The sequence below is a fragment of the Thunnus albacares genome, chromosome 24, assembly GCF_914725855.1.
Source record: "Thunnus albacares chromosome 24, fThuAlb1.1, whole genome shotgun sequence".
NCBI classification, from domain to species: Eukaryota; Metazoa; Chordata; class Actinopteri; order Scombriformes; family Scombridae; genus Thunnus; species Thunnus albacares.
Window position 1 is genome coordinate 6,644,363 of NC_058129.1, and position 25,882 is coordinate 6,670,244.

The 25,882-nt window shown below is 39.0% G+C and overlaps 1 protein-coding gene across 9 annotated transcripts in view; it reads right to left on the reverse strand.

The window, feature by feature from the left end:
* LOC122976590 overlaps positions 1-25,882 on the reverse strand; it is a 281,468-nt gene that overhangs the window by 158,459 nt on the left and 97,127 nt on the right. The window lies entirely within an intron of this gene.

A 25,882-nucleotide genomic window follows, 5' to 3' on the forward strand; every position in this document is an offset into this window, starting at 1 on the left:
GGCAGTTAATAATATTTGTGATACAACTTAAGGATTTCCTTAGCTTTATCAGTAACAGACCCCTCATTGTTCAACTTGAAAGTGAGCACTTAATGTCTGCAATGTAACTAGTAAACATGTAACTGATTTTACTGTAGATATGGTACACCATTTGGTGATACCAGGCCGGTTGGCCGCAATCACAGCTATTGGAATCCAAACGGCACTATCTCTGTTGTGTGTGAAAGGGGAAGACTCCATGAACATGCACACAGAATCTCATTAAATAAAATAACACAACATAACTACACAACGCAGAGACAATGATTCAAACAACGTGCGAGCTGGTTTCAGTTTCAGTGTTAGCAGCGACCATAGCAACCACCATAGCAACGATAAAAAGCCTGAAAAAATCTTCGTAATAACTGGCAAACTAAACATCATATACTTTCACTTGATGAAGATTATGAAAACAAAATGCACGTTTCTTGCTAGAAATGTTTTCAAAATGCATTTTAATGCCGGAACTATCTTAAAATATTGCATTTTCTACTGAGAATAAAAGGAATGTCAGCCTTTTTTTTTTTTTCCCGCAGAAAGAAACTTTACAGTCATGTGACAGTCCATGACTGATAAGAGGCCTTCTGCACCTGCTGGGCTCCACCAACATTGGCTCACTTAAATAAAAAAACTTACTTGAGGTCCTTGACTTTGGAGATCTGTTAGACTCCCACCCCTGAGTCATGAAGGTGACATCGTTTTCTCCTCCAGTACACCCACGGGAGGCCGGAGTGCTATACGATTACTATTTTATGTAGCTATTACAGTAAAAGAAAAAGCACAGGTGCTGGTACATATATTAACTGTCCTTTTATTCCAAAAGTTGTACAAGAAAACAAGGGAAGTATATTTCATAAATTCCTGGAGGACAGGAGTGCATGAATTTGGTTAAAGAGTAACTGCTCGTACAGGCAAGCAACAATATATGTCAGTGCAAGCATACAGTTTGAGCAGAAACAGAGCAAATCTAAGCACAAGCAGGGGCTATTTCAGTGCATGCCTAGTGTTAGCTAGCTAACCTTTCCACTCCTTCATTTCAGATTACGAGTTTGTGATTGGTAATAATCATCAATTGGACGTATTTTATTTACATGCATAAAACATAGCCAGTCCACATTTGTTATGGGGGCTGGCTATTGTTACATTGTTGGGAGGGGGGTTGCAGGGGAGACATTGCATTGTTCTAGCAGTGGGAAGTCATGGGAAGGCTAAATGGAAAAGCCAAATGACTCAGCAAATTCAATAGCTAATAGGAAAAGGAAAAGCAGCAGGGAAATGTAAATGGAAATGGGAAGGGGAATTGCCCTTTTAAACGCCTGATTAAAAGCTCACTTTGCACATTCAGTTATTTATTTCTCTTTTTAAACCTGCATTTTCAAATTGATTTTGAAATTCCATTATATATTTAGGAATGCATTAACGTGTTTTTAAATGATGTACTTATTGACTATTTTAAAGTTGTAAATCCCTTTTTAATTTCAAGAATTTATTAAGGGATAATTATTTCATATATAAATTCTTTTTAAAATTCCTCTTTTGTTTGCCCATTAAAATATCAAATAAATGAATTACTTTGTAATTTAGTCTATTTATTTATGTATTTATTAATTGATTTGTAAACCAATTTATTCATTCCTGTTTTTATTGTACAATTTGTTATTAATTATTGAAATGCTTTATCACTATTTCCGTGACACTTGTGGTCCTCCATAGGGACATTCCAAAGTGTAGCATCAATCCAATGTGAGTACTCCTGCAGTGGTCATCCATCATAACCCCCCTTTAATCAATATTAAAACTTACGTCACGCAAACTTTATTACGGCCAATTTAATCTAGCTCAATAGAATCCGGACTGCTCGTTTTTCAGGCTCTGGCAACACAAAGCAAACACAACAGACGTGCATTATGAGCATTATCCCTGCTGTCCTCGCTTGACTTTGTTCAGCCCTTTGCGAATTAATAAGGCATCAAATGCTTGGAATTGAGGTCTTGATATTGCTCAGGTTTGTTTCAGGTCTTGGTAGACGAGAAAATATTGTATGTGTCAGTTTTTGTGCATATGTTTCCAGTTTTTAATGTTGATGATTTTTTTTCATGACGAAAATGAAACTTAAAGAAACTACATTTTTCATCAAAACATAAAAACTAATCAATGATGTAAAAGACAAACGAAATGGACAAATGCAGTCTTGTTCTAGGACCTGCATGCATCTGCGGAATCACACATTGTAGTTCCTGATTGGTGAAACAGTATCCTCTACTATCCAACAAAGGTAAGCTAATGTTAACATACCATTAGCCATCCAATATGTTGCTGTAATGTTACTTTTGGTATGTATATTGAAAAATTCCTATCACTACGAATGTGTGCAAGATTAGCGTCACCTTTCACCCATGTAAATTTTCCCCTAGATGTTCACTTAAGGAACATTTCTACATTAATGTTATCTGACGAAATTGAAATTGAAAGCATGGTAACAAATTGAGATAACAAGGATATCATGCCTTTTTATCCCAAGGGCTAGGGCAAAGGTTTACCCATAGTGCAGTGCCGTTAGCAAAGTTCAGTGCTTTAATCAGTGTTTGTGAGCTACCACTTTGATGGTGGGCACCACTTGCCAACCTCTGTGTGACAGTCACAGCTGGATAATACCCCGCGGTCAGCGCTGTGGATTGAACCTGCTACTTCATGTTTAATTTGCCAGCTTCACTACCTGTGTGTCAACTTTTCCACACGGTCATCAAAACACCCACAGAAAAATATCAAATTGCACTTTTTAGACATAGAACTTAAGATGGCAAACACATGGCGACACAACTGCCTTAATGAGTTTAAGTTGAAGCGGTTGATTTGTCAAAGTAAAGGTTGATCTGTCATCCTTTTGTATTAAAGGACAGCAAAGAGATGAGAGGAAGAAGATGTAACGGTGGTTTTCTGAGTGGATCTGCTAATGAAGACACACAGTGAGATTTTGTACCATGCTTTCAACCAAGGAGGCTAATTTAAGATAGGAATTGTCTAAACACTACAATACATGTAACAGATTTTCCTCTAGTGGCCACACACTATATCAAACATTCACTTCCATAAGTGAGCTGAAGGCTGGTTGTTTCTTCATTCTTTATGATTTAAGCTGATAATACGAGTGAAAATGTGAATTACGGTGAGTGTTTTTGCATTTTAGAATGAAATTAAAGCTGCATTCGAAAAGGCCATGATGTAAAAAAAATACATTGATGTGCAACAGAGTAGCCAAAAGGCAGCTCGCCTGATGTGCCACACTCAGCTTAAGGAAAGAGGAAAATCGTGACACGAAAAAGAGTTTTACAACCTACCACCAGCAGTGATGATATTTGGATCAGTGTCTCCCCAACCCTTTATCAATGATATCTGCTGAGGGATGTCTACGCACATTCCACTCAAATACTGGAGCGTGTCACGAAAGGATTTATTTGGCCTGCTGAGAGCAGAGAGGCATCACACCAGCTGGGCAAACCATTAGACCGCAAGTGCAGAGAAAGAATACAATATAAAAAAAAGATGAGAGGAGATACATGTGTGAAAGAAGTAAATGGTGAACGACAAGTTGCAGTCAGTTACGTCAAACAGTGATATGCTGAAAAATACAGGTAAATTTCAGCAGCAATAAAGCCACAGAGTGCTCAATTCACAGTCCAGATTGCAAGATCAATCTCTGTTTTAGTCCATTACAGCGACTTAAGTGCATAAATGTCAATAAGTCCAATGATTTCACAACAGATGACATTAATCGCTATCGTCATCATTCATTTCCAGCCTACTTCTCACAGTTTTCTACTTGAAGCAACATTTAGGCACAGATTGGTATAAGTGATTCAGAGTGGCCATAATCATATAGTACAATGTGTAGCAATACATAACTGTACTTAAAGAAAGCTACATTTAGCTGCCTGAAATTATACTGGACTAAAGCTCAGTCCAGGGACGTTCAAAACATCTTTGGTATGAAACGTTCGGGCTGTAAGTTGTAATTGCAATATTTACACAAAATATAATATTTAAATTTTACTTAAATAATCAGCTGTATCTTTTAAACTCATTTCAATTCAAGGCATTGAACAAAAAAGTACTCTATGAGGTTATGAAGTGTGCAGGAGCCCAAATAATAACGAGGTGATAAATAAACTAGCCTAGCAAACCACCTGCACGACTACAATCAGGTAAAACACACCAGTACACTTGCAGTGTGGCACCTCAAGTTGCTGATTTAAACTGTGATGGAATTATTAAACTATTTTGATAATTAATCATAATTAAAATAGTAAGTATACCAAACTTTTTAAAGTTAGACTTAGTTTATTGATTGTTCAAAATATCTTCATAACTAACACCTTCAGCTTCAAGAGGTAAATACTGATAATTTTCTCGTCCTAACCACCTGCATTCTGCCTGAATTGACCATTTCTCACATAAATATAAAAAATTCAGATAACTTGATTATCACTTATATTAGTGCATTGACATCTCTACTTAGAGATCTCTAAATCTGTGTGTAAAGAAAACATAGAAAAAGGTTGACTTCTGTAAATATTGGCCAAAATACAAATTCTGGCAGTGAACAGTGACTCAGACTTTCACATCGACTGATGAAGTAAATAGTGATGTAAACAAGTTCCACTGGTCCCAGTTGTAGAGCCGAGGTCTGGTAATGCCAGCTATCAATTCATTATCACCCACAGCCCACGAAAACAAAAGGCCCGATGCTGCAAAATATCTCTGACTTAAGACACTTTTGTGACTAAAGCCAAGGGTTATGCAACACGTCTCAGCGGAAATATGTCAAGAAGAAGAGTGTAAAGGAAGTCCAAGTCGAAGTTGAGTCTCATCAAAGGAGCCTGAAGAAGAACTGTGGGTGTAAGAGAGGACGAGTGTGGCTTTTGGACACAAATCATTTGTGAAGCCACGCAAGGTCACCCCCCTGATGCTTTAAAGAATATTTGTGTGTATGTGGGGGGGGTGATGAGTGTATGTTTTTGTGTGTGTGTCAGTTTGGTTACTCATGGGACCAGAGGTTCTTTCAGAGACAGGCAGCGTTAACTTCAGCAGACACACACACACACACACACACACATGCGCACACACAGAGAGGCACAAACACAGATTAATCTCTGTCAAGACGCTGAGAGCCCAGGGACACTTTGGAACTAGTTTGTGAGTGGAAGGACGGAGGAGGACATGTAAACAGAACTCACAAACCTGACATGTTCAACTGACATCAATTTGTACTGTGGCCAAGATGGTATAGATTGTTTGACATCAATAAAATTGAAAACCTAAAGTCCCCTTCCACTCAAAAATCTGTTTTTCTTATTGTCACCTGACTGTGATGTTCGGGCTTCACTGTGCAGAATGATGTATGTGCAAACACTAGAAGGCTGTTTTCACATTCATCTGCTGAAAGGGGAAAGTTTCTCTGTGCTCTCTGACAGTCTGAGGCATGTACCTATGAACATGATCTATGACATCACCGATCTTGGTCCAGTATGCAACTCACACAAGCCTCCGGTGCACAAACACTGAGAACAGACTTTTCAGGGAAGTAGGAAACATTTTGTGATCAGTAGTTAAACTTTTGGAACTAATACTATTTGCATATTCATAGATTCTAGATTTTTAATATAACTTTAAGAATTTTTAACAAGTTAATTGAGCCTTTTTGTGAAAAAAAAAATGTATCAGACACATTATTATTCCACACAGTATTTTTACATCTTAAAACATGACTGGAGGGATCTTAAAAATCAACATTGAGGACACTCAGGTTTTTTTTTGGTTTGTTTTTTTTCCCTGGAAATGTTGAGGTTTTACAGACCTCTGCCCTAATTTATGCTGAAAAGCAATCAAGTATTAAATGCACTACTACCTCAGAGTAGGACTTCATGAAACTCAGCTACAAAGTAGGAATTATGATGACATATTGTACTTTTTCTGACAGTTGTGGTCTGTAGCATTAGACAATTGAAAAATCTGAAAAGCAGAAAATGAAGTTATAAACCCACTCTACACAAATATTATAGCTCCACCACTGGGAAATTGAAATAAATAAATAGCAGCTTGTTTTTTTTTTATATAACTTCTCCACTGAGTGGAGGGTCAGTGATCAAAGATTTAGTTATTACAGCTAAGATTGTTGGCTGTGACAGACTCAAGTCATCACTGTTGTGAAAGCACAAAGGCTGCAGGGGTCTTCAGGTTTCAGAAAGGGCAGCGTGTGTTCAGGTCAGGCACAAGAATGATTCAGTTTTTGTCAAAATGATCTTTTAACAAGCTCCCAATAAAATCTCCTCACTGCAGAATGTCTGAACGCCATCTCCTGGCAACTCCTAACAGGTATCAAACACCTCCGGAGCTCTCTTGAATACCGGCAGAGATAAACATCATTCCCTAAGTTAAGAAGGTTGATAAAAGGCTTTGCTCCTAGTCCTTAAAATAGGGCCAAATATGAGTCAGTTTGAGCATTTTGACCGGTTAGGACTGATTTCCTTATCAGAAAGGCTTGATAAATGTGGGCCCTAGGGTAACTTTTTATTCTGCAATCGCGACTCACATATGGTGGATATTTCTCAGGATAAATCAAGTGTTTTTAGACTTGACATATTTAAATTTGACTAACTTTAAGTCACCAAGAAAGAAAAAATAAAGGAAGGGAGACTCAGTATCTCTTCAATCCAGGCAGCCTCAAATAATAAAGTGAGTCTATTTCATATGTAATAATTCTACTCTCCTCCAAGAAATCGAAAAAAATACAAGACACAGCAAATATGGACCTTTGTCAACTTCTGATTGGATATTTGAATACATTTACACTGCATACATGCTGTGTTGATTTAACATATAGAGCAGATAGTAGTTCCCCATCTGTATGCTGCCAGCTAACCAGTACACCGATCAGAGAGTAGGAACTGGAACAATACAAGCTGTAGATGGTGGGGCTCAGTGCACCACCGCGAGTGTTTAATAATGTGTCAGCTCTCTCATACAGCTGAGTGTGAGTGTGAAGTCTGTGTGTGTGTGTGTGTGTGTGTGTGTGTGTGTGCGGCTCTGTCACATTTACTGCAAGACGACTGGTGATTCTCCTTTAATTCTTCCCGCAGCAACACTTCAACACACCGACGTGACAGAACTCGCAGGAGTAGTTGAGCCATGAAGGCTCGCAGCGTGGCGTGCGCTTATTGGGAGTGTGTGCGACTGGCGTTGGCGCGTGCACGCAGGCCGGTTCTCGCACAAGTGAGTGAGTGTGTCTGTAACTAAGGGTTTGTTTGGGCCTGGAGTTAGAACAGAGCTGGTTGCAGCAAAGGTACTTTGGTTTTGCCCTTGACCCAAGTCAATCTGTCATGTTTAGTTCCCAAATTAAGCAGATGATGGCTGAGTAGGCCCAGCCCACGCACCTTCTGGCCACACCAGCCTCTGAACGTCCTACTCTACCAATAACTGCAACTAATCAGCTAAACTGATTGACAGCTGCTATGTTGCGTAAAGTAAACGTCTTTAGGTGATAGACAATGGGTATGATTAAATATCCTGTAATTGTGTAATGTCTTTGCTCAATGTCAAATCACAGCTGTCTAATACAAGTCTTCTGGAATCAGAGTAATTTAAAGTTTCAGGAGTAGCAAGCAGCAGAGGCTTTTTTTTTTTTTTTCAGCCTTGCATGGTACAGAGAAGGGAAAAAAAAGGATTTACAGTCTCGATACAAATGACAAGACAGATGGAGACACAGAGTTCGTTCTGTTCTGGTGAATTCTGATCAGTGTGTACTCAGTCTGTTTATAGTCTCACTCTTACAAAGTACAAAAACACAGACCAATTTGGCCCTCTATAAAAGTCATTTTTGCCCCGTAAAGGATTCCAAGTAGTTAAAAATATACATGTTATATTTGAGATGAAAATACTGTGTATATGCGGAGTAGTTTGAAAGACGTTGCTTGTTCTCTAGCCACAATAGCAAGCGTCCAAACATTTCAGCATCCCTATCTCAAAGGAATATTCTTCAAGATTCTGGCATATCCACATTATGAGATTTGTTTTTTTATAAACACAGCTTTTTCTTTTTTTTTCTTCTTTTTTTTTCACTGTCAATTGGGCACTCAACCAAATTAAAGCCGCAATTTTTGCTAATTGTGCTGCAGCTTTAAGATACGCTCTGTTACACCTGAAGAATACACAGGGAGGCTCGATATCCGATGAAGTCGTGAAGAGCTGACTGAGTCTTATTCTTTGTCGTGCTTCTTCTTAACAGAACAGAAGGATCAGTGAGTACTGAGACTGTCCTTGAACCAGAGATGTTGCGTTCAAAGCCTCATTAGAACAAGCATCTGCCCTGTAAAGTGTCCTTGAGCAAGATATTGTCCTCCTGTATTTACTGTCATCTCAGAAAATGAGTCAGACCTGGCACAGAATTCTCAAAGCATTCACATACCGTCCATTAAATACATATACAAATGTAAAATATGTTTTATTAGATTGAGTTCTCAATCCACAAAATTGTACAGACTCTACAGAAACTCAGTACTAGCAATTTACACCTAATTTGCACCGAGGAAATGGGTGTTTGAAGTGTAAGAAACACATTCAAAAGTTGTCAGGGCCTCATATTTTTAATACCACACGTACTTAATAATTTCTTCGCTGATAAACATAATTATCCAATTAGCTTGCAAATATTTGGAATGATTCAACAGCGTAACTACTGAGGAAGACAACTAATAATTTCACTTGATGGCTCTGAGCGCCGTTATGTGTTTTTCTTTCTCGAAAGAAGAACTACTCTGAGATTCAGGGTCCATATTTAATTAATATTTGCAGATTTTTTTTTTTTCTTTTGGAATAAAACCCATCATTTTTACATCAACTCATTTTTCATTCCCCTACAAATGTTAAGATCTTCTATGTGAGTCCTTGTTAGTTGCAAGTGTGTGATGTTGGCAATTATCACACCTTCTGGGAAAGAGAACAAAGTAGCAGTAGCACTTACAAACAAAAACCCAGGGGCCTCAATGTCTTGCTATGCCCTTTCATTTGGTCCTGTGCTGGAGTTCTCTCCACTGAATCCTTGAAAGATCTAAGAAAACGCTTAAAGTGACTGGCAAGTTGTTCATGAAAAGCAGCAGGGTGCAAAAAGTTATTTACCGCCGGGTAAATCAAAACTACTGGCCACTGACCCGTAGCACTGTACAGTAGAGCAGTGATTCCTGACCGGGGATACTTATAGGCCACTCAGGAGGGTGTCTCTGCCCTTGCTAGCGGCTTTTTTTTTTTTTTTTTTTTCAATATATCAACACACTAAGTCAGCTGTAACATCTGAACATTATGTGTTGTAATTGAGAGTATGTGAAAACAAATTAGCATGAGAGATGAGAAGTTCAAGTAGTTTTCTATAAGTACTGGATAAATGTTTGAAATTGATAGCTAAAAGAAATGGCTAACTGCTAAAGAGTTAGCTAAAAGTACTGAATAAATGGTTTAAATAGCTTAAAGTACTGAATTAATGGTGGATAAATGGAGATAAATTAGTGTAAAAATAGTGTAAAAATCTATAATTAGTGCAATTCAACTGTATGAAACAAAAAATGTCGTAACAATATCCACTTTTATATAATTAACAATGTTACACAACATACAGGTTAAAATCAGTTCAAATGAACCCATTTGTAACATGACAAGTTGTGTCAATGAAGAGGTACTTGAGTTCATCTGAAAGGGCTGTGGGAGTACATCCATCAAAAAAAAAAAAAAAGGTTGGGAGCCATTGCTGTTGAGTATCATACATGCATGTAGCATGATGATGATGATGATGGCCAGAAAGCCCCCAGGTCAGATACTGTAGGTGTGCTAATCAGTGAAATAACATGCTTTTCAAACTAACCTACATGATACAGAAAACATACACAACTTGTAACCACAAGTAACAGTTACATGATCGCAAAATACTCAAATTTTACCCTTTAAATCTTCCTTTAAAATACATAGACAGAACCGAATCAAAAATAGCCCCTGGTATCTCTTTTGTTTCATACCTAGAGGGTTCTGTTTTCCCTTTTCTTGCAAATGATGGTGGCATTAAACCTTTCTCAATTAGCCATCTGGGGGTCGATGGAGAAATAGCACTCAGACTGTAATCACGGTTCCCCTACCTTGCTTGCCAAATATTCACTAACCGGCTGGGCTCTCCAGCTCCCTACTCTCAAATGTCCTTATGCGCTTGATAATCACTCTGTGGAAATGTTCGCAAATCTGCCCGGGTGTGTTCGTTTGTGTGTGCATATCACAGTTAATCTTGTGAATGACTCTGTGTATGTGTGTGTGTGTGTGTGTGTTTGTCTTTGTGAGGCTCATACCCGCCCCACTGTGCCATTGATGATCACCAAGTGAAAACATTTAGATTGCCTGCTTCTTGGTGCCAGTCTGGATTAGGCTGGCGATGAGACCATTCCACTTTGATTACCATTTTGGCGTTTAACCTGCATGGATAACAGGGGCCATCAGCAAGAGAAGGCTCTGTGGACCAGAAACCCGGTACATGCACACACACAATTCAGGTAATTGACTCATCATGTCTTCTCCAATGCCCCCTTCTTTTCTCTGTACCCCCTCCCCCTCATCTCTCCCCCCTGACTCTCATTCACATTCTTTGCACTGTTATGCACTCAGGGCACAGTAAAGCTATTTGGATTAAAAGCATCCGCCATGTGTGACGTGTGAAATTCGCTCTCTCTCTGTGTCTCTTACTCTGTGCATCGAGCTGCTTCACTCAACCACTGTATGCGAATGAAGTGATTATCTCACCTACACCGAAATCTGTTATTTCTGTGTGTTTCATTATGTGTTTTATGATGTACAGTAGCCTAGAAATACTACTTGTATTCAAACCGGTTAAGAAATGTAACAGGAAGTAAACAAACTACTGTCTTTGCCAATTCTAAACCTAGGAAAGACGGTTAATCATCTTAACTAAGCAGTAGAAGACACTAGTGCTGCCAAGATATATGATCCCGTGCTGGCATCCCACCCACATATAGTGTCAATAATGGAGCATCCAGCCAAGCTAGAGGCACTGCTGCAGGGAACTGACCCAGCAGTTTGTGGCCAGTTGTTTTATTCCTGGACATCACTACTCTGCCTGTGTATATAGTTATATGATGTCTTCTGTTGCTCTGAAAGGAGCTGAGATATTAACCTTGATGATGAGAGATATCTCTGCTTGAACTCAGTGACTTTAAATTTATAAAAGAAAACCTGCATTATAAACTCAGGAATAGGCTGACTCAGAACTAGCTGACTTGAAACACGAGGAGCAAAAAAATAACAGCTGCAAACACCTGGATATATTGACCACTAACTGACCAAGAACTCAAAGAACAGATGATATAAACACAAGGAACTAATCACAGAACAATACACACATAGCTGGAGTGAAATACAAGGATCGCTTAACAGTGAAGACAATGAGGGTGTGGCAGGCAACAAACAGGGCGAGGCTAAGGAGACTAAACACTGAACGGGTGTGCGGGGGGGGGGAAACAGACTTGGCAGGACTACAGCAACGCATGAGAAACACAAGGTTACAAACTGTCAAGAATAAAACCCAAGCAAGGAGGAGATAAAAACTAAAGAAAACAAGAGCCCCGGACTCAAAGGAAAAACAATACCGAGCTGGAGCACTACACAAAGAAAACACAAATAGAAAATGCGGTTATCACAAACAATTTGTTACCCAGAGTGCATTCAAAACACATTCAGAGCGACACCAAAAAGCTCCAAAAGCACAAAAAGCCCAGAAACACAGTCCATGACATTTTAAGGCTGAAACTAACATCTATTTTCTTCATCAATCAATCTGCTGGTTATTTTCTTAATTAAATACCGAAAAATGCCTGTTATGATTTCCCACAGGTGTAGGAGATTTATTCAAATGTCTTGTTTTGTCTGACAATCCATCCAGAACCCAAATATATTCAGTTTATTGTCATATATGACAAAGAAAAGCAGCAAATATTCACATTTGGGAGGCTTTGTCAGATCATTTTTGGCATTAATCGATTATCAGAGTAGCTGATGATTAATTTTCTGCTGATCAACCAATCGACTAATCGACTAATTGTTGCAGCTGTAAAGCATTTATCTCAAACAACTGCTTTGCCTAAACACAGCCTCACGCAGTTGCTAGTGTGGCTGTAGTCTTTTTGCAACTAAAATGGAAACAGATACAATATGCATATGCAGACAAACCCTTTCTTTGCTGTCAAAATGATATAGTGGCATTTATTAAACCACTAGCAGCTTTTCGGTGCCTCCTTTAGGTAATCCTAGTGTCCTTGTGTACAGCAGACCAAACAGCTTAGCCTCTGGATGGTAGTGTGTCTATGTTCTCATCATTTAAAGGTCAATGTCAACAGCGCAGTCTCTACAACACTTGCTATATTCCTTTCAGGGTAGTAAAGGGCATAAATTAATGCTTTCCTGAGTCTGTAACTGACATTTGTTTATATTTGCGGTCCTGATGCCTTATGATGATCACCGTCTGGAGCTTGTAGTTTGCCCAGCATTTTATTTACTGCTACATCATCGGTCATGTGTGCGCATTCGCTTTGGCAAACAGCCCCAGCTCTAAATCTCCGAGGGTGCTTGTGCCTTTTTTTTTTTTTTTTTTTTGCCTGTGTACGCGCCCCTATAGTTCATGAATAACTCTTGCTTTAAGATACTGAGAGTGGATTCGGGCAAGGGGAGGGAACATAAATCTGAGGCTGACACCCTCAGTGAAAGTCATTAGTCAGCCGTCACCGACCCTGGCCCTCTGCCATGTCACGAGAACCACCTCGCCCCCCCCCTCCCCACCCCTTTGCCTCTTTCTCTCTCTGCCTTCCTAACGAGGGCTATCTAGCTCGCCCATAGCCTCATTCCTTTAATGGAGCCAATGAAATCATGAGGAGGATTCATGTTGATGCAGCCTGTTTTGAGGCTTAGAGGCACATATACACACACACTGAATATATTGCTGAGGCCATGTTTAAGTAAAAGGATGTTAAGTTGTAACTATTAAGTTACAGTAAAAGGGTAATGGAAGCATAGATCAGTAAAAATATTGATTAAGCTTGATTAATAATACATTACTGTGCCGTTTTTTTGATTTGGGTCCAAAAGTACTTCTATGGTATTGCACTTTAGCATGCACAAGCACACACACAAACTTTAAAAAAAAACCCCAACACAAGGGGAAGAAACCTAGTGTAAGAGTAGGAAATATGTTTACCAAAGCGCAACCCAATTCATTGTGACAGGGCACTGAGGAGAAGGTAACAGCATGTGCTGAAGCAAAGTTCGGAAGATTTGAAAAAAGGTCCTTTTGTACCTTCAGTGAACGTGATTGATGTCGGGCTAGGCCCCGAGAAAGAGGGTGGCTCATCCACTGCTATTTTCAAAGACAGGGTGATCGAGGTTTTTTTCCGGGATTCACTTCCTAGTGAAATTGAGAAAGATGCGCGCGCTCTCCAGGGAGCTGGCAGTTTCAATTTGCTCGGGGGAAGGGCGTGCGTTCCGAGCCGACCGCACACAAACACGCGCTCGTCTATTGCAAGAGGACACGACGCCGGGTATCGTCTAATCCTGCGCTGGATGTCTGTAATTGGAGATTGCAGAGGTCAGACTGTGAATGAATCAAAGCCTGGATCAATTCGGAATGCATTTCATTTACCAGAAATGCAGAGCTCTCATTGTCTGTCCAGTGGCATTTTATTAGATGAAATTTAATCATTGCATTCAGGGCCTTATCAGCAGCAGTAGAGACAGGAAATTAACTGCTTAGAAAATATTAGTCAACTTTGTCACGCTGAATACAACTTAATTGCGTTATAATCCCTCAATGGCATTTTTACTTGTTGATACAACACCAGCCAATAAATGCTAAAGCTAAACAAGCCCAGAGCAATGTAAACATGTACAGTTCTATTAAGCATATATTTATGACTGCTGTTATCATTTGTGCTTATTTTTAAGCTGTTCTGTGCTGCAGGTTTTTTTTTTTTTTTTTTTTTTTTTGTACTGCCTGCAGAGAGGAAAGGTGCCTCTGCCAGGAATAGATTAACTGTATTGTACCCAAGATTAATGTTACTGTAGCACACACAGGGATGTACAAACCAAGCATGTTTCGGGATGTATGAAAGATTTGTTATTCCTCGTGGATCCTGCCAAGTATAAAGATAAGCTGCAATAATGACGTCGAAACTTTTGGCAGTAACAAATAACAGCATGTTCAGACAGACATTAGCACACTCAAACAAAGGGTCGTCCAACACAAACTGATAGATCTGTTAGTCAGATTTTCCCTCCTGGATTTTAGGTTTTTACTAAAATCCATGGCCACATTAACCTGCATTGGAGCCCCGAGGCAAAAACGAGGCTATTCACCCTCCTCTCCTCCCATTTTCTCTCAAATGTAAGATTTTATGCTACTTATGAGCACACCTGAAATAATGAACATTTCAAAATGAATCAAGTAACTGTGGCACAACCCCATGTGGCTCTAGGTTCCTGGGGCGGTTGCTGATTTTGCCAATTTGGCGATCCAACCTTAAGGACCTTAGAAATATGACTGCAAGCACTTGCTCAATACCTCTTAGGCCCCTCTGGTTGCCCTTAACTGCTTACGTACACTATGAATATAAATAAAACATTAAGTTAAGCAAAAGAAGAGTCAAGTAATAGCATTTATTTAACAGTGTTTTTAAAAAAGCGTGTGTCCAAGGTTAGGGTTGTCCAAAAATTACAATTAGTGCAACATTACTATGATGCATCCATTCAACAAAACCCATACAGCTCATAGTACCGACACCATGATTTGGATTTGGGTTTCTAATGTTCATAACTACAAAAAAAGTAAGTCTCTCTTCAAAAAGCCAAATCAATATTAAAAATTATTTCCCTCAAATTAATCCCTAAGATGCGGCTGTGCAATTGAAGTTTCTGACTTGTTGGTATTCCAGTCCACGGTGGACCACAGCATCTTGAAATGTGAGCACAAACATCAGCGGCGCTGCGAATGGAGTAAACATCAAAGCCAGCATCAAATACATAACTCCATAAGATGCATGACATTCCTTGTGACAATTCACCCTTTATTGCCGAGCTCTTGATGCATGACCTAAAGACGTGGTAAAGCCTTTTCCACATGGGTGCCATCAAATGAAAAGCGAAAGGTCAATGATGGCATTTCGGTATTTTTAGAAGTATAATGTAAGGATGCGAGCCCGCAGACATATACGCACATATATGCTCATTTATGACCGGCGTAGCAGTCAAGGAGTATCAAATCAACAGCTCAGAGACCAGAGGCAGGTGAGACGAAAGGGAAACTCGAGCAAATAAATAAATAAATACAACCGAGGAAAAGATCTCTTTCCTATCCTTCCACTTTCCCTCTCTTCAGTCCTTTAATCCCCCTTCACGGGCTGCTGAGCAACCACCACACACACTGAATGAAGGCGACAGAGAGCAGCTGAAGTGCTAGTCGGAGACTACGCATACAGTATGTGGCCGACTTGAGTGTCCGTCCCAGCTGTCTTGTGTGTCTCTCACTGTTTGTCTCCTTCAAATATCCATCAGGACCGGGCAATGTCACTCCTGGCACAGACATATCTCACTGAACTTGTTGGGCATTAAATAATGAGCTTTTTTTTGTTTCACAAATAATTGTACTCCCTTTTAGTGAGAATACAAAACCTTAAACCAATTTAGACAATTTTATGAAGGATTAGATTTCCTTGGGAAACAAGAGAGAAGCTGTAGGTTGGTCTCGACAGCTCTGTTACCATGGACACGCTTGAAGATTTCCTTTTTTTTTTTTTTTTTTTTTTATTTTGCATCCCACCAAGGAGATCGTTTGAAAGCATGTGTGTCCAATATAGAGCGCTTGCTTGTATTTTGATTGTGTAATTATATCATAAATCTGTTTTGCAACCTGTACAGCAGCGCTCCTTAGAAGAACAATTATCTCCGAGTGATGAACAAGCTGGGGGAGCATATTGTCTTTTGATTCGCGGCCGTGTTTGTCCCCCCGCTCAGCAGTTGGAATATTTCTGCTTTGATGCCGCCAGCGTCTTCATTGATTCGGCGGTGCCCTCGGAGGCCTGCGGCGGTTCCCCGGACACCGCGGGGCTAAATGACATATTTGACACCATTACCGAGTTGCAGAGAGGTAGGTGCTGCATGAGGAGGCGGAGAAACAAAAGAGCAGTTCCCTTTGATTCGACGAACATCAAGGTTTCACCTCGTTTGCTTGTGTAAGTGTATATTGTCATTATGAGTAAGTATCAGGTAAAGGTGAAGTCGCGACAGGCACGCATGGACAAATGTGTCAGCGAATAAATAGCCGATGTAAACTGCAATCAGGAATTCACTTGAGGGCAGCCTAATCACATCTAATCATAACAACACAGGCAATTGATGTTTGATTTTGCATGTGTGAGAAATGTATTCTCCATCTCCAGTTTTGGCATCCGTTTGGAAGCGTGTGCACATGCAAACACACACACACACACACACGCAAAAACAGGAGATAGAGAGAGAGAGAGAGAGAGAGAGAGAGAAGCAAACAAAGCAATCTAAAATTGTCTAAATTGCTTCAAGGTCTCAGCCAGTCCACGCTAAAAAGGCACACAAAATTATTCCCAGCACGACAGCTCCAGCAAGACATTTCTGTGACTGGGCATTGATTGGAGTAAATTTGAACCATTTCACCGCCACAATGCTGATAAATAGCTAACAAAGGTGAAGAAGCGAGGTAACTTGCCTCGTGTGACACACAGACACACATATTTAGTCAGTTTCTTTTTTTTTTTGTAGGCATAAAAAAAATAACAGAGCGACTTTTCTTTTCTTTTGCCCTCTACGGTCTCAATTTCACACACATCACTGTGATCCAAGGGAGCCGTGGGCTTTTGCTGCCTTGCTCAACTGCACTTTTGTGGTAGTCCCTAACTGATTTCTCTTCAATCTCCCTTTGTTTTTGCTAGAAGTCTTTCAAGTGCTTTTTAGTGCCAGCCAAGTGCTTTAATTTGACGGAATCCAACCCTGATGGATAGGAGAATTGGCTGATTGAACAGTTTAATGACCTCTATATTGAGAGTCTAGTTACAAAGGGGGCACATTCATTTGAATACCTTGGACTGCCAATTAATTCATTACCTCCCTCTACCATATTTACACACAGCCACTGTGTACTAAGCAGGCAAAAATGGAAATAAGTAGTAAAAAAATAAATAAATGAATGAAAAAATCAGCTATTCACAGCTGTGGGTGTAGCTGATGGATGGTGGTTTGCCTCCATGAGGGTGCAACGCATTTGGAAACCTGCAGCGTGTGATTTAACTGTGAGCAGGGAATGGATTTCAGTGGCCCCCGTAATGGGGACAGGGTGTAAGGAAAGGATGACTTGGCTCGGGATGAGAGTCATGCACCCGTAATGGATGCCAACTGAGGGGTAATCATAGCAGACACAGAAATTAGTCCCATCAGTACTGGGAGACTATGAAATATGAAAACTGCCTGATAATAAGTCAAGAATTGTTCTGCTTTAACAATCTCAGGGAGGAACTTAATGCTCCAAAAGTAAAATGTAGGAAAAATCTCAGAGTAGCTTCTGTTTGTATTTTTTTTTTCTTTTATCTGGACCCTGGATGCATACTGTACTGTAGATGCTCTGTGCAACATAGGAGATATACAGCATCGGCCAATTACTTGGGCCTCTTGCTGATAGTCGGAGCATAACAGTCAAATCAAATAGTGGGTCTTTGACAGATTATCATATGGGACCACCAGGCACTATGTGAAACAACTAATGGTGTTTGCTATGAAAGAGAGGAAGAATTTACTGTACGTCTTCAAACAATCTTTCAGATCTAAACAGCTCTGCTGCCATTAGGAACACCAATAAAGACTTCCTGCGCCGTGGCTTTCTGATGGCGTATCCAAACAGCAGGCCAATTAGGGTGAGAAGGTCACACTTGGTGAAGATGTAGTGACCAGTTCTAAAGAAAGGAAACTCATAAAATGTATTAATATGTTTACATTTTTTTTAAAAGTACTTTAAACATGTAGCTGGATTTCTAAATAGATGTAAACTAGAGCTATACTGATAAATCAGCCAGACAAATATATCAGATATATTGGTATTAGTGTACGGGGGTGGACCCAAAAATTCCTGGAAGCCATTGATAGCCCGAGAGTAGAGTGTAGCTCTCTGACTTGCCACTAGAGAGCATATGCCTACAGCTTGGTGAAACGGGACGTTCTGGACATGATGACAAAGATGATTACAGAAAACGTTTCCAGGAATGGGAGACGTGCTTGTTCCCCTCTTGTATATATCAGTAAATAAGTAACAATAAATTGCAGTACAGGAGCAATAGGTTTGAGGTCATTTAGAAAGAGTGTCACGATTACATAGTTTATTTTATATTTCAACTGTAAAATTTCCAGCTCTGTGTGTTTCTTGGTCCAATTATTTAAAAGAACCACAAGAAAAACTACTGGCTAATATTTTGTTGTTTTTTTGTTTGTTTTGTTTTTAGATTTTGTTCTGTTTTTTTTACTTCCAAATATCAATATCAGTATCAGCCTGAAAGATCCAGTATCAGTCATCGGTCAGGCAGTAATGTAAATTGTTCATTTCTGTTCATTACTGATTGGTATTGTGGACTTTGTAGTCCATCCACATTCCCTTATGTTCTCATTATTACAGATGTATTGATGTTGTAGAGTGCATCATGAACTGGCCTCCATTTTTTTTTTTTTAAACCAGTGGTTTCCAAACTTTTTGAATTGTGTCTATTAAAATCAGTGTTGGGATCATTACCCGAAAAACGAAATGTATTACACATTACACTACTTATTGTGTTACTTTTGCATTACTCGGCATACCGCATACATAATGTGCATACCTCCACCCCTCAAAAGATGTAGACCGCTCTGCCATTTTTGCCTTTTCTCCTGCACATGTGTGTACGTGTGTGTCGGAACTCTAGCCAAAGTCACGTCATGAGAGGTCAGGCGATTGTTGCTCAAGCGTGCATGAAACACACTTTTGATTATTTTTTCATGCATAATTGAAGAACCTGTGTAACGCAAGTAACAAAAGAATTTTTTGATTAGTAACTCTAACGCGATTACCTAATGTAGGAACACTAACACATTACATTACTGTGTTACAGTAAAAAAATGATTAAAATAAATCAATGTCTACTTGTGACTCTGTCTATGGGATATAACTAATACGTCGGCCCAATCATGACCAAAAAAAAAGGAAAGACTTGCATCCAAGATGTCATACACCAGTGCATTTTATTGGACAGGCTGTGGACTCTTTCACAAAAATCATCTTATCCTCAGATGTCACATTTCTGCATTCAGTCATTCTAGTGACATTAATTACTGTTCCAATAACTTCAGATAATGGAAACCATAAAGATGTTCTCCACTCCCACATTCCTCATTAAAAGTCAATCCCATCCATATTTCTCTTTTCCTCTCTGTTGACATAACTATAGCAGAACACTAATGATATGTTGATGAATCAACTCAACTTTTCCTTTTTGCTTTGTTATACCCCACCGATTGATATAACTGAGTCTTATGACACAGTAATGGTAGACAACTTTTGGTTGGCAGCTAGTTTCATGGGTGCATGTATTTGCACTTAAAAACCTCACTGGACTCAGTGAATATGTCTCAACTTGGAAAATGCCATTATACCCCACAACTGAATCATGAGTGGCTTAACATATGCTGATGAGGCTGGTTTTGAAAACCACTGAATTAGACAAAAATGAGAATCAGGTGTTAAGTGATAACAGTCATTCAGTAAAGGACACCACTTAGATTAGAGGTACAGTAAAAATATGATGAAAAAATGTTTACAGTGATATGTGCACTGCCTATAGTAACACAATGAAAAAGTGGGAACAAGTCCCTAGATAATACTCCTATCAACATATTGAGCGTAAAGATAATATCTGCAAAAGTAGAGAGCCTAATTATAAGTAGGACTTGTACAAGCATTCACAGTTGGAAAGATTTCAACTGTACTTTCAAACAGTTTGACTAATTAACGTCAGTTAAATGAGGTCCACCATATTTTTTGAAAGGTAATTATATCGTTTTACAATTCACTGACCATTCGTCACCACTGAGTATAAATAAGTTCTTGTCTGCCTAATTGTACCTCAGCGTATTGGGCAAAAAGTGGGGAGATGAAAGAAATGATCCCAGAGGTAGTTCAAAGTTTCAGACATTAGGCTAAAGATAATATGCCCTGGGGGCAAAAGTAGCACGTTGAAAGCAAAGTTGGACACTCAGGCTGTTAAAACGTAGATACATTGCTTTAAGATTTGAAACAGAAGGCCAGACACTGTCTAGTGAACCGTGCAAAAGCCTACAAACAACTAAAAACTGTGTCACATCAACAAAGTCTTTGTCAGTTTCTAGTCTTTTCATCATAGTGCTGCTCAAATGTCTGATCCAAGAGGATCAGACAGATTTTCTCGGGATAACGTCAGACTGCTTTGATGTTATTAAAGGACCAGTATGACAACTGTAATGAGAGTTGTTTGTCTGATCCTTTCACCCTAGTCTCCAGTGGTTAAAGATATGACCTCTAAACAGGAAACACATTCAAGCCTTTCAAGAACAGGGATGGGAATTGATTGGATTTTATTGATACCAATGCCGTTATCGATTCTGATTATCAGTCTGATTCTTTATTGATTCTTGATCGATTTTCTGTGTGGAGAAAAAAGGAGGCCTACACAGGTTGTCAGTGTCAGTGGAACTGTTTTATTATCTCTGAGTCTGAACACAGTGTAGAAACAGAGTAGAAAAAAGGCATGCATGTGACTCAGGTGTGCAAAAGCTCTGCTGTTTAGAATTGGGTCTCAGCTGGAACCAGTTCTCAATTCCCATCCCTATCTGTCATCATCTAAAATGGATGAAATGAGAGAATATTTGTGCAGCATTCGTTTTCATTCAGGTTTTCTTAGTCAAAGAAAAAATCTGCTGAGCCTGCCTGCGTGGGGCTAATGTTGTTATAACATAGGATATTTACCCTCAGTAACAGACATGCTGCTGGGCTGGGAAGCAGTGGCACTCGTGCGTTTAGTGTCAATTACATGGCATTCCTGGAATGTTGCGTACAAATATGTTACAGTATATTACTGGTGTTTCCATCCTTACTTGAAATGATCATTTTACAGACATTACAACCAGCACTTAGAGAGGAAACAGTATGAAAATTTCATATCACCATTATAGTGACCAAAATTATCAGGGTTATAAGTGTTATTGTGGTATTGTTAAAATGTGCTGAAATATTCAAAAAGTACTGATACACACGCTGAAATCATTTCACCAAGTTTTATACTAAAAAACACAAATAAAATATGCAGAACAATGTACTTGTTTGCATAAACATCATTATTATTATTACTATTATTAAATAGTAACATAGCCAATACCTTATGTAAACATATGAAAACTATATCAAATGTGCATCAACATTAAAGATGGCACCATGTGGCCATGAGAGGTAACTGCACTTTGCACCGCAGCAAACAGGAATGCCTGTCTCGTCGATCCTATGTATGTACTGTATTCCTGTTCTCATTAAGCTGTCACTTTTCTTTTTTCGACTTTTTTTGTTGTTCAGCAACATACAGGAACTCCTCAGCTGCATTCAGACTGAAAACAGTCCTGTGTAAAACAACACAAGGGGTTGTTGGTGTGGGCGTGTTGTTGAAAATGCCGGTGAGACAATGAAATGCAATCCAGCAAGTCTGGGTGGAGTAACAGATTATTGCATTTAAAGGCTGATCAAAAAAACACAGCACAGCGGTTTGTAATACTCAGAGAGTGGATCTTACAACTCTGGAAATTTATCACGCTGCAACCCTGTTTGTTAGCAGGCACATGTGGAACGTGTCTGTTTGATGTCACAACTGTCAGAAAAATATGCCGGCATTGATAAAAGGAATTGATAAGCTCAGAGGCATACAATTCTGATGGAACAGACAATTTGGAACCGGTTCTCAACTTGAACTGATTCTGTTTACAAACCTAAATATCTGGTGGTCATGAGGTTAAATTCTGATCAAGATGTCATATTTGTTAGCAGAAAATGACATTTTAGGGCTTTCAATTATTGGTATATTGCAATATTAAAAAAATTATTTTTTCTATTTTCCAAAAGAAAGCTGGTAAAGGCAGGATGAGGCCAGGGACAGTGTGAAGTACAGCTCAAAAAAAGAGCAAACACACCAGAAGTGTTCACTTGAAAGGGTCAATGATCAAGTTTTACCTTGAAGGCAATTGACATATAGAAATAAGATAAAAAATCTGCCAGGCAACTTTTTTTTTTCCTCCTACAGGAACAATTATACCATTGGTAGGTTCATCAGATGTGCTTCTGTGGCAGTATGATTCCAAAAAAATACCTTTCAAGTGTATTTTTCTTGTCATGAAGAAATTTTACCAAATACCAAAATACAAAATGAGTGTCTGCATCCAATGTGTTTTAAATACACCAATTCTGGTTCCTGTTAGAAGTTTTCTGGGTTGGGGGATTTCCACACTCATAGGAGAGGCATATGGAACCCACGGTGGGCATATGGGACAGCTATTTACCTCAGTCTTGCTAGGCTGGGTGCCCATCAGCCCGATGCCAGACCCCCATTACTCCCTGAGCTTCAACTGTCGACATGTCAAAAGGACTCAGAGGAGGAGCCACTCACTGAAGTGCTTTTCGCACTTTTGTTCTACTTCTTTTCATTTATCAAGTCTCACTCCCTGCCAGAGCCTGATATCTGAAGATTGAAGGTCTTTGTAAATCTCTGACAGTGTCTGTCACTGGATCGCATCACGTCCCTTTACTTGAGCTACTTCCAAGGTGTGGTAATAGAAACTTGGGAAACTTAATGTTACAGCTGAGTGAGCTTTTTTCCAAGGGAAAGTTAAATGACTTTCACAGGGAGGGTCAGGGGGAAAAACAGCATGGACGAAAAAATATGTTAAAGAACTAAGAACTCTAAGAAGCACTTTCCAGTTTGTATGTTTTTTGTACTGTGGAGGTTTTTGCACTTGTGTGCTCTGTTGTCTAGTCTGCTCAAACTAAACCGTGAACCCCGGAGGGAAAAGCTTAATTACCATTTGATGAGTTTGAGAACAAAGCTGCTGTGTTACAAGTTGAAAATTGGTTATCGGCTTCTACTGCTCTTGCTATAATTTGGTCTTGGCTGTGTTCAATGTTTCAGTCCAAATTGTTCTGTCACTAGAGGTTATGGGGAGAAAAAAGAGAAGACCTCAACAGAGAGTGGAGGTCTCTAATTATCTTATTCCTTTCCAGCGGTGAAATTGTGAGGATGGAGTCAGCTCGACAAGCAAACGGGGGAATATTCATCGACGTGACAAAAGACAGCAATTATGTTTGTGCTAGCTACACACAAAGCTATTTACTTGTGAGATCTCAGAGAGATAAATGATAAATAAATGGCCTACTTTACTCAATAAAATGTTGGAGATCTACATAACTGCCTGTCACTGTAAACACATCCTATCTAGGCAACAATAATACATTAGCAAATAATTTGGGATGCCATCAGACGAAAAATGCTGTCTTATTTGCAATCGTTTGATTTTACGTGGACATGACTGAAAATGTTTCACACATGGTCTTCGGATAAAGGCGGCGGGGATGTAAACAAATCAAACATCACATCATCAAATTGCAGTTAATATAATTGATAAAATAGAACAATATGCTTGATCTTCAAAATAGGATATTAAGCACAGTAGAGTGTCCTCTGCACTTTTGCATACTTAAAGAATGAAGTACATCTTACCAATGAAATCTTGAATATTTATGAAAACAAGATACATTATGTTTTTTTCATTGAGAAAGAAAGGAGATTAGACCTGCACTGATTAGTTAATCGATTTGCTGTTTTTTTTTTATTTTCATATATGACAGTTAATTGAATATCGTAATATTTTAGATTGTTAGTCAGACAAAACAAGCAAATTTGAGACATGATCGTGGTCTCTGAGAAACTGGGATTACTATTGTTTCACTACTTTTTTAACATTTCATTGACTAAACAATTAATTGACTGACTAATCTGCAGATTAATCATTAATGAAAGTAATCGTTAGTTGCAGCCCTAGAGGAGATGTGATTTTAAACTTTTTCCTGTGGAAAAACAATATGAGTATTTTTATATACCTTAAAAACATGTCTGGAGGGGATGTTTAAAAGCATGCTTTTCACTATTAACCATTTTTCTTTGCATGGCTAGTTAGTATAGTCATAGTCCTCTGACAACAAGCTTGCTAAATGTTGCTAATAGTGGGTAGGAGGGAAAGCCCAGTATTTGTATTTGTATCTGTATTTGTTGAGGCAGCAAAATTATTTGAATTTGTATTCGAATAAAAGTGGAAAGAGCCTTAAAAATCCTGTTTTTGTTTTTATTACGCTTTTCATTTTAGAAAATTAAAGTGTTACAATAAGTGTTCATAAATAACTACCTTATGAAGGAGGTCCCCACACTGGGTCTTGAACTGGAGTCTCCCAGATCGTAGACTACTGAGCTAAAACTTTACTTATCGCCTCATTGCAGACAGACCTCTAACTAACAAATATTTATTGAAATATTTGTATGAAACAAATATTCGTAAAAAAAAAAACCCCATTATTTGTGCTTTGCCGAATAATGTATTTGTATTCGGGCACACCTCTAGTGGGTAGAAGATGACGTGAAAGATGTGAAAGCAACATGTCAGTGATTCGCAAGTGGCTGGCGTCAGCTTGTACTGAATTTTTGTTCAAGGTCTAAAAAAACATTGTAAAATATGGTGAAATCAATACATACTGTAAGTTAAAATCGGCCTACAGTGAAATAGTATAGTACACTAACCTACAAATATACACACACACTCCTTAAATCACCTCAAGCAAATCACAGTCTAATTTGTTAACATTACACACATAGTCCACATAGCATAGAACCCTAACAAACCAAGCAATAATATTATACTGCGACACCAATAACAAATTACAATCTAATCGTTAATGAAATAAAGAATGAAATATTATAGGGGTGTCGTTGAACTGTACTCCAACCAGCATCACAGTGAAATGATTTATTAGGGAACATACTAGCAAAGTCTATGAACAGCAACATAGGTATAAAATACAGCTTTTCATTGTCTAATACAGGCCATAGTAGTTTGCAGCACAGACAGGCTCTAAAATCTTTTCATCACATTGCTCTGCCTCCATTTGGCTCAGACAGGAAAATACTCTGTGCATCATCACTCATTAGATATTGAACATAAAGATGCATTGAGATGCAGTAATGCGCCAAATGCACTCCACAATGGCGTCTGGGAGGGGAAGGCTTACCTGTCAGTTTATCTAAATGAGATTTTTATTGATTTTAGTTCTCCCTCTGGTTCTGTCATCACGCTGAACCTCAGCTGACTACACTTTAAATATGAAAAGGTAAAAGGACATGATGCGGTTGGCATTTTACAGGTGAACAACCTATTCCCCCGTTGGTGGCAAAGGATCGGCCCTCTTTTGTAAGTGGTATTAACACACTCTCATGTCAGCGATTGTGCGCAGATGACATATAACCTGCTTTGAAATGTACATCTGAATTTGTAGAGATATTACAGGTTTTGAAGGTAGAAAAAAAAGTGTCATTGTGTTGGCTCTGTTTTTAGCGTCACACTGCCTCTGACTAATGTTCTTCCACTCTGGCTG